Source organism: Emys orbicularis, chromosome 17 (genome assembly GCF_028017835.1).
Source record: "Emys orbicularis isolate rEmyOrb1 chromosome 17, rEmyOrb1.hap1, whole genome shotgun sequence".
Classification (NCBI taxonomy): domain Eukaryota; kingdom Metazoa; phylum Chordata; order Testudines; family Emydidae; genus Emys; species Emys orbicularis.
Genome location: NC_088699.1, coordinates 9,594,752 through 9,604,270, shown reverse-complemented (window position 1 = coordinate 9,604,270; position 9,519 = coordinate 9,594,752).

Below are 9,519 nucleotides of genomic sequence, written 5' to 3'. Positions count from 1 at the left end.
TTAAAATGGGTCACAAAAAGGTGAACCTTCAAAACCCCTGTTCATTGAATTCTCTGATCACTGCATCAAGTTTTGTGAAAGACCTTGGACACAGCGTTTATTCTCTCCTTTTTAAAAAATAAATTCTTTACAAAAACCTTGCCGTGCAGTCTAGTAAGCACTGGTGCATCGGGGGAAGAGTATATTACGTGCAGATGAAATATGAGCTACGCCGCAGTTTGAAAGAGGTGACCTCATGTCACGGCAAAGGAGTTCCTTACCTTCCGTTTTGTGAGGATTCAAGTCCCAGGCATACTGGTTCTAGTTCTGCAGGCTATGTGGTTTCTTCTGAAATTAGCAGGTGTACTCTTGTGTGCTGAGCAGTATGATAATGTGCATTGGCACCTGCCCGTTACTGTCTAGGTGCTTGCGTGGCCCTCATAGTGTCTGAGTGTTGTACACTCATTAGTGGATTTTATCCTTGCAATGCCCCAGTGAGTATGGCAATGCTGATAGCTCCATGTTACAGATGTGCAACTGAAGCACAGAGTAAATAAGTGACTTGCCTGTGGCTGAGCTGGGAGTTGAACTCTGATCTCTTGAGTCCTAGTGTCCTATCCTCTAGGCCAGCCTTTCCTTCTCCAAGACAGATCTTTGTCCTGTGGCGAGCTTTCCGATCTTCTGCATCTCAGCAGGGCAAGGGTGTGTGTGGTCCTTGCTGAGCAACTGACCGTCCGTCCCAGTTAGCATGCAGCCTGGTGGTATTTTTACAGCACCTGAAGTTATGGTTGCTGCCCTCACGATCACACACACTGTTTCTCTTCAAAGTGCCGCCAGCACTTCGTGAGTTACAAGCCTGTGTGAGGGTTTATGCAGCTTGTCCATTCATAGGATCCTCATCAACTTTCAGCGAGTTTGCCCAGGGTAGCAGGTTTTAATTTAATCTTTGATGTACAAGAAGGAATCCTGCTCGCTTTCTCAGGTCTGCAAATTTCCCTTTGCTTCGTACTCAGGCTAGGTTTAAAAACCTAGTAGCTGAAAGCAGCTGCCCCTACGGCCTTAATCTTCCCGGGTACAGACCCACTGAGTGAGGGTATTGTCTACATTTGAAGTGCGGCAGGGGCCCAGCCGTAGTGTAGACACTTACTAAAGCGAGGGAGGGGCTCTTCCATAGCGGTAGTAAATCCATCTCTGCAAGAGGCAGTAGCTAGGTCAAGGGAAGAAATCTTCCATTGCCCTCACCATGTCTACACTGGGGCTGAGGTCCGCTTAAGGACGTTGCACAGGGCATGACATTTTTCACAGCCCTGAGCAATGTAGTTAAGCCGACCTAACTTTGTAGTGTAGAGAAGGTGCCAGTTCTCCTTACTTACACTCAAGACCCCTTCAGAATAGACATACAATGCAACCTCCTGCTCTACAAGTTACTCTTCCCATAGCAGTTATTGTGCATGGCTACTCTGACTCCCAACAGCAATTTGCACCTTACGCTGCACTGAAACAATCCGTGGCTGGCTTGGTATTTCTCTGTAAGTAGTTTAATTTTCCGCATGTTCCATTGTGTCTGTGCGCGATGAAACCTTTCTACTGTCTCCCCATGGGCTGATTCTTTAAACAAGCTGGATGCTTAATTATTTAAAATAATAACTTAGCTCCTGGGGGGAGACGGGACTTTTTTTCTCCTCTTTCCCAAAATCTAGTTAATAGTCGTCGGAGCCTCGTCAAACAAGCCAGTCAGTGATTTTTAGTTCCAAAAGCTCAGGGTAGATCCCGGAGTTCCTAGCACGTGTCTCTGGGGAGGAACTCTTTCTACTCTGTAATTGTTCATTATGAAGCTTAGCCATTCATCTTAATGCCCGTGTTTTCCTTGGCTGCTGCAATAATGTGCTAAAAGTTTGCAGCCTCCCACAGCTATTGGCAGCTTAATGTGGGGGGGAGGAGTTCCTATATTGTTTTGTGCCCCTCATTCTCTGGGAGAGAGAACTGTAAGGGGAATCCTCCTTTGCCTTAGTTGGAACTTGGGCAGGGGGAATTTCCACTGTTTCAATCTGTAGTAACCGGGACACTGAGGACAAAACTAGACATCTCAATGTCATTGGAGCACAGAGGGGAAGATGGGGAAATACTTTGCTTTTAACCTCATATGGGCCCAATGAAGGCTTCTGCAGCACTAATACCGATTAGAAATTGCTTTCTGAGCTGTTTGCATGCCAGCTGATAGGTATGCAGCCCTTTTTTCTGTGCAGTGACACCTGCTTGAGCAACAGCATTCCAGTGCCTGTACCATGCCCCAAATATAATACATGTAGAAGCAGCCTGCTCAATATTGCCTAGGAGGAACATTGGGTCCCCTGCAGTGAGCCTGGAATTCAGGAGAGTTACTAGATGGAAAGCGCTGCTTGAGCCCAGCACTGATACAATTGAGTAGCAACGTCCTCTCTCCCCTTGCTGTGGGGGGAAGCCGTAAGTAGGGGCAGCTGTGAAGAGTGTCAGTAAGCAGGGGCAGCTGTCTGCAATCAGTGGGAGATGTGGCAAACAGGAGGAGGTTGAGACCAGGAGAGCTCAGCCCAAGCACAAGCCAGAAAGGCGACTTGAGAAGGGAAGAGGGAAAGACTAAAGGACCGGGAGGGGAGATGGAGAGGGAGCAGTTACTAAATATTGTGGACAATTTAGGTTTAGAGAGACACTGCAAACGAATGAATGGAAAGGCCAAGATCTGCCCTGGAAGGAAGGAGCCTCAGAGGAAAAGAACAGTAAAGGAGCAGCATCCAGGGACCTAGAGCTGAGTAAGTTTGTTGGTTTTCTTTACAGGAGTGCATGGCTGCATATTACAGTAATGGGTTTCCTGCTGTGGAGACATCCTGCTAAGCCTTGAGCTGTAAGTGAATAGGGGCCCAACTAATGGCTTTGTGAGGGATCCCATCTTTTGGCTACTAAAGGGGGCATTCAAGTGACTGTCTAGTTCTTGGCTTATGCACCTGGGTCTGAGTGTTGTGTGTGCCTTAGCTGAGGCTTAGACTGCTGAGCCATCCCAATAGGGTTACTTTGACCGTCCCTTCAAAGGGCTTCCCCTTTAAAGAGAAGCAGTGTTTTTATTATGGGTAAAATGAGGCCTCTGGAGAGCCCTAATTTTATAACTTCCGTCTGGATAGCGTCATACTCGCAGCAAGTGAAACAGGGCAGGCACTGGCTTTTCTCTGCAGACCGCGACCGCTGGCGTGCAAGGAGACCAGAATGCAGCCCTCTTTAGGAGGGGGCAGTTTTTCTGCCTGGCCTCCTGCCGGACTTGCTTTCTGCAAGTTGTTGTGACAGACTTAGGCCCCAGAGCTCTTTCTGTTTCCATTCATTCTGCCCAGGTGTAACTCATGACTCCTGTGAAGTTACAATAGGGAGGAATTTGGCTCTTTCCAACAAATCCTCAGTGTAATGGAGCCAGTTCTCAGCCAGAGGGGCAGGGATGGTAGAGTCAGACTCCTGGAGCAGGAAAAAATAAAGTAAAATCTTGAGTGTTAATGTAATGGGTGGCGCACAATAGACCCCTGTCTAATATTGGCTTACTGGGATGTGACCCCTTGGCTTGCCATGGCTGCATTCACAGCAGTCTCACAGAGCAGCAAGAAACTGAACCGTTGGTTGAAAATGGAAACTTTATTGGCAGTGTTTGCCTTTTAAAAAAAAAAAAAAATTCCATTCCGCCCCCAGGAGGCACAATACAAGCACGTTGTGTCCTGCCACTGTCGCCAAAACATCTGCCCCACAGCCAGCCCTGGTGAGGCTTTTGGAGTGTTCACCTACACACCAGTTGGGAGTGAGGCCATTTCAAACGATCATGTTGAAAAGAACATAAGTAAAGCCCTGTCCTGCCCTTATCTCCACAAGTACTGTGTTCCGCTTCCATCGCCTCTTCTCTAAGAAGCAGAAAAGGGCAAAAGTGGAACGGGTTTTGAAAGCTGGGATTGTTTGGCTTGGAAAGAGGGAGAATAAAAGGAAGTCTGAGAGGTATTTGGAATGAGCAGTACAGGGAAGGCAGCTGTAATATGGGAGTGCTTGATGGCCCAATGAACACGCTATTTTACAGAACACTGAAAACAAGGAGCCATACGCTTTAACTCAGACACATACTGCTACATGCCCCAGTGGTTCAAATACAAGGGGGACTCAGCCATGTTTTTCAGACTGACACAGGTTAAAAGGAAACAAAGTTAAAATGCCTAATGACGCTTCCTCCTTTTGTTGAGTGTAGAATCTGTGGGTGGAACTCACTCGTCCAGGTGTTGGTTGAGGCAGATATCTTGGTGTCAAAAGTAAGGATCAGATGTTTATTGAAAAGCAATATTCTCTCCAGTCGCACAGACTTGGGTGAAAGGACAAGGGTTGTTACGCCTCATGCTTCTAGCCATATAGTGCTTTTGCGGGAGACTTAAGGTTTCCCCTGAATCGTCTATTGGGGAGAGGAGGTTGCACTAAATGGATTGTTGGTCGGTTCAGTTATGGCAATTTTTATGTCCTAAGTACAAAACTGTATTTGTCATACTGCTCATTTTTGATACTCAGCTCGACTGTCTCCTTGATTTAAGGACTTGGAACAGCAGTTCAGATTTTGAGGTCCTCTCATTTCTGGAAAATAACATGCTTTCAACGTAATTTGTAGATCCTGAAGTGTTTTTTCCCATGTGCTGTTTGAGTCTGGATGCAGGAGGCTGCTAGAAATCCAACCTCTTTCTGAAGAGTACCCTTAGGTATAGTTTGACTTCTATATTTGGGGGGGATGGTGGGGAGGGGGGCAGCTCCTGTCAGGTCAATGGGGCTGCATGTGTGGGTGGGGGCAAATTCCACACCTGCCTGAGGCTTGCAGTTTGGGGGGGAAATGCCCCTTCTACCCCTCCCCCCCTAAACTACACCCATGAGGGCACCTAAATCCTTCCCCACAACCACTTACTGTCCTGCTCCTATCAAAATGTCCGCTTTCATCTCAGGCACAGCGGTTGTGTAAACGTGGGCGGTAGTTATGCTGGTGCTCTGGCTTGTACTGGTGTAGGTGAAGGTAGAGTTCAGTGCAGGCCTCTCACAGTTTGTTGGAAACAGTCACCCAGGGAACCAGATTAGAAAAAACATGTCAGAGCAAAGGAGTGAAATGATCTCTTCCCTTTCCACCCCCCCCCCCCCGAACACTGCCCACTTCCTGTGGGTTAGTGTCAAGCAGGTCTCTGTGCATCTGTAAAGGCCAGGGTACCACCAGGTGAGTGGGTTCTCATCCCAGTTCTGCCATGGAGCTGTGGGGTGAATTTGGTCCAATGGCTGCACTTCTCTGTACCTCTTTCCCCTCTATTTAGGCCTTTCCTAAAGAGCTTACAATTGCCCTATGGCTGACTGCCACACCCACACACACACCACTGTCCTGCAGGCGTGGATTACGAAGGAGAAATTGAGTTTTGCTTTTTATTTTAAAGGGAAATGTGCCCTTCCCCCTTTGCTTAATAATCCCCAGGGCTGGGGGCTCAACATTCTGAGCAAAAAAAAACCTCAACTCTGAGACTTGCTTCACCTCTTTGTCTGGTAGTGCCATGCTTTGCTGACCTTTCGGCCACATTGCAAATTCCATTTCTTTACTCAGGTGTTTCCTGAGGGCTTGATTTTCATGGTATTACAGTAGCATCTATAGGCTCCTGGCCTCTTCGTGCCAGATGCACAATAACAAGGCAATCCCTGTCCCAAAGGCCTGCGTCTCTTAGTGGGAGGATTATTTCCTTGGAGGGTGGGGAGAGATGTTGCTCAGTGAGCTGATTTGTCTCTAATTCTCAGACTGTAAGTACCTTGATGATATTAAAAAAAACTACAGACATTTCAGTGTAGACTGTTACACTAGCAACTCAGTCAGCACAAATGAGAGGTAACTAAGTAAATCAGACATTGATGCACAGGTGATGAGAAATAGCTGCAGTGTGAGCAACAAGGATTTCAGATAACAGGGATGTAGGGGTGAGTTTTCAGCTTTTGCAACGGATGTTGATGGGTTTGGTGCAGTGGATGGGAAGGTTTTCTGCTCACAAACCCATCTGAACTCCTGCCTACTTCCCTATCTATATCTCCTCAAGAACTTGGAACCGCTGTCCCGTGCTTCCTGCTTTCCGACACGGGTGATTCTGGGGTTTAAAATGCTGCAGCAGCCAGTTGACCTCGGGGTCAACACAGCATCCTCCCTAAAAGCACTGGGGCAGTGTTAGGGCAACAGCCCCACAATGACTGGAGAAAGAGGCATGGTTAATAAACCAAGTCTGCTAGGCCTTCCACCCCCAGCAACCTTTTCCTCTTTAACACACCCTTCTCCTATGACCGCTCCACCCTATTCCATTCCTATCTCAAAGGATGGGGGCGGAAAGAAGAGACCCTGTATAGTTTTAAAAGTCTAAACAAAACTCTTGGAACTAACCAGGTGTATTCCCCATCACTGTGCAATGGGCTTGCTGTTCTAACCCCTCCCTTATGTGGGTTGTCGTCTTCAACTGAAGGGGTAAGGACTTTGTCTTCTTACAGCCTGCAAAGGGCTGTGCCTACCAATTGCGCTCCGCTCAATAGTACAAACTAAAAGTTGTGGTGTTTTGCCTGAAGGACTGGACTCACGCGCTTGCTTTCAACAGCTGACCCTTCCTTATCTTGAAATGGCCAGATAGTTTCAGTAGATGGCGCTGTAGAACAAGCTACCAAGCCGCTCCACTGCTGTCGTTTCAGCGAGATGGTAGCAAGTTGGCATCATTTTAGCCTGCAGAGTATAACGGCAGCTCAGCGATTCAAGTTGCCTGGACTTGAGTGAAGAAATATAATCATGAACTATAGGAGCCCAGTAATTTCCATCTGTGGGACTGGATCGGATACTTTGACTGGCAGAGTTCTTTGCGGGGATTAAAATTGCATTACCACTCTTAGGTTCAGATTCTGCTTTAAAGGTGCAAGGTCTCATACCCTTGATTTGTTTTTTTAGGATCTGACACAGGTTAGTTTGACTTGTTTTTGTCAGGTCGGAAGGGGAAAGAAAAACTTAAAAGTTTAATATTAATATCAATTGCATAAAGAAAAGGGGGAAACAACATGAGTACATTAGTTTATAATGTCACCAAACCTGTCACTTAGAGCCAGATTCTGCCACTCTGAATCATGACGAGGAATGTAATGCCTCGCTTTCCGAGTAGCCCCACTGAAATCCATGGACCTCCTTTCAGAGTAAGGTACTACTCAAGATGAGCAGCAAAGGGACAATCTAGCCTGAGATAAAGCTAGGAAAACTGTCCATAGGGTTTTGCCAGACTATGGGCCAGATCCTCAGTTGTTGTAAATTGGTGAAGATCCAAAGCCATTGTAGCTACACTGCTTTAGACCAGCTGAGGCTCTGACCTAGTACTTTTAAATGTATACTGCAGATTTACCCTTGAGATGGTCATGTCTGTGTTCAGAAACCTGTTCTAAAACCTCTGAAAATTGTTAGCTCTCAGGGCCAGATCTTCTGGTGTAAAGGGGCATCACTCTACTGAAGCCAATGCAGCTCTGCTAATTTTCCAGCTCACTAGCTGAAGACCGGGCCTTTAATGTTATGTTAACAGTTTACTGCAGTGGTGCCCTGTGAGTACATGCAATCCTGTGAGTAATAAAAATAAGGATCCTCCTAGTATGGGGGTGGGGAGGGGTTGGGACTAGAAATATAAAGGGGAATCTCAGCTTGTTACCAAAAAGAGGGGGGGCCCTGATTCCCAATTGCTTTAATGCCCAGGGCCAGCGGGTATAATAGGCTAGGGGAGGCTAAGCTTCCCGTGGTGCAGCTGCCACGGACCTGCAGCCAGACACCTGGGCCGTGGTGGCCCCGCCTCTTCCCTTCCCTTCTCCGCCCCTTCTCTGAGGCCCCCACGGCCTGCCACTGCTGCCTGGTGAGTCTTCCTCCTCTCCTTCACTCCACGCCCCCTTCTCCGGAGGTCCCCGCCTCTCGCCGTATCCCTCCTCCTCAGCCCCTCTCACCCGTGGGGGTGAGGAGGGGTGTGGTGAGGGGCAGGTGAGGCGGCGAGCGGGGGTGGGTCTCGCAGTGGACAGGTGGGGGAGGGAGGAGGGACACGGTGAGCAGTGGCGGGGGGGCCTGGGGTGGAGTGTGGGCGGGGCCATGGGCGGAAGAGGCGGGACAGGGAGCTAGCCTCCCCCAGGGGGAGCTTTACCCGCTGTCCATGGTAATGTTCCTTTACACTGCTCTGACTCTAGGTTTCTAACACCTAGAAAGCTTTTGCCTTTTACCTAATGTAAACCCATCGCTAGGGCTGTAATCTCATCACTCAGGACTGAGCTGTGGGGGCTGGAGTTTTGGAAAGGCCCCAGCTCATGTCACATTGGTAGAGGACAGTGCTGCTAACCTACTGCTGTTGGCACAAGCGCCTGACCAGCCAGCCGCCTTGCTGCTAAGCCAGCTCCTCTACTGAGCTGCCAATGTGACCTCTGCCCACCAGGGCGGCTACCTGGGTGTGAGAGGCAGCTCGATCTCATTAATTATGCAAAGGAATGAACAAGGGACTAACCCCAGCTCTGACATTTACTCCCTCTACGGCCTGGGTCGGGTCACATAGGCCATAATTTTCAAACCCAGGTGCCTAACGTTAAGCACCTGAATCTAGAAATGCCCAGAATACCCGCCCTGATGTCAATCAGGCACTATTGTTTAAGTCCCTAGATTTAGGCACGTATCGTCACACACGCACGTTCGGAAATGTTTGCCTGACCAGCCCTGTGCCTCAGTTTCCACGTGTGTGAAATGAGGATGAGCAGAGCTGCCTCGCAGCAGGCTCGTGCCGGCTCAGGTTTGAGAAATACGCTGTAAATCGTAAAGCTGGCAAGAATGTGCAAAAAACCTTGCAGTGGCCAAGTGTCTTCCCGCTCTTTATTGGGACAGCGGGGTGGGGGCAATTGCACCCTGGGAAACCTCTTGTCAATATTGACAACTAGGCAGAGACCCAGCAAGAGCTCTTAGGCCTGGTCTACACATGTTATGTAACTATTTAACTATAGTATTTTGCTTAGGAGTGTGACTTTTTTTTTTTAATTCAGAAAAAAAAAAAAATTGCAACTTCCATTCTGGCCTATTCTATTCCTTACTTTGGGTATGTCTACACTACCCGCCGGATCGGCGGCCAGCGATCAATCCAGCGGGGATCGATTTATCGCGTCTAGTCTAGACGTGATAAATCAACCCCCGAGCGCTCTCCCGTTGACTCCTGTACTCCATCTCAGCGAGAGGCTCAGGCGGAGTCGATGGGGGAGCGGCAGCAGTCGATTCACCGCGGTGAAGACACCATGGTAAGTCAATCTAAGTACGTCGACTTCAGCTACGTTATTCTCGTAGCTGAAGTTGCGTAACTTAGATTGATTTTCCCCCCCACAGTGTAGACCAGGCCTTAGTCTTTGATTTTACAATGTTGAGGTTTTTGTTTTGGGGGCTCTTCTTTCTTTTTGATATAAATAGAAACGTGGAAAACATTATCCAGTCAAACAACCCAAAATTCGGACCACTAG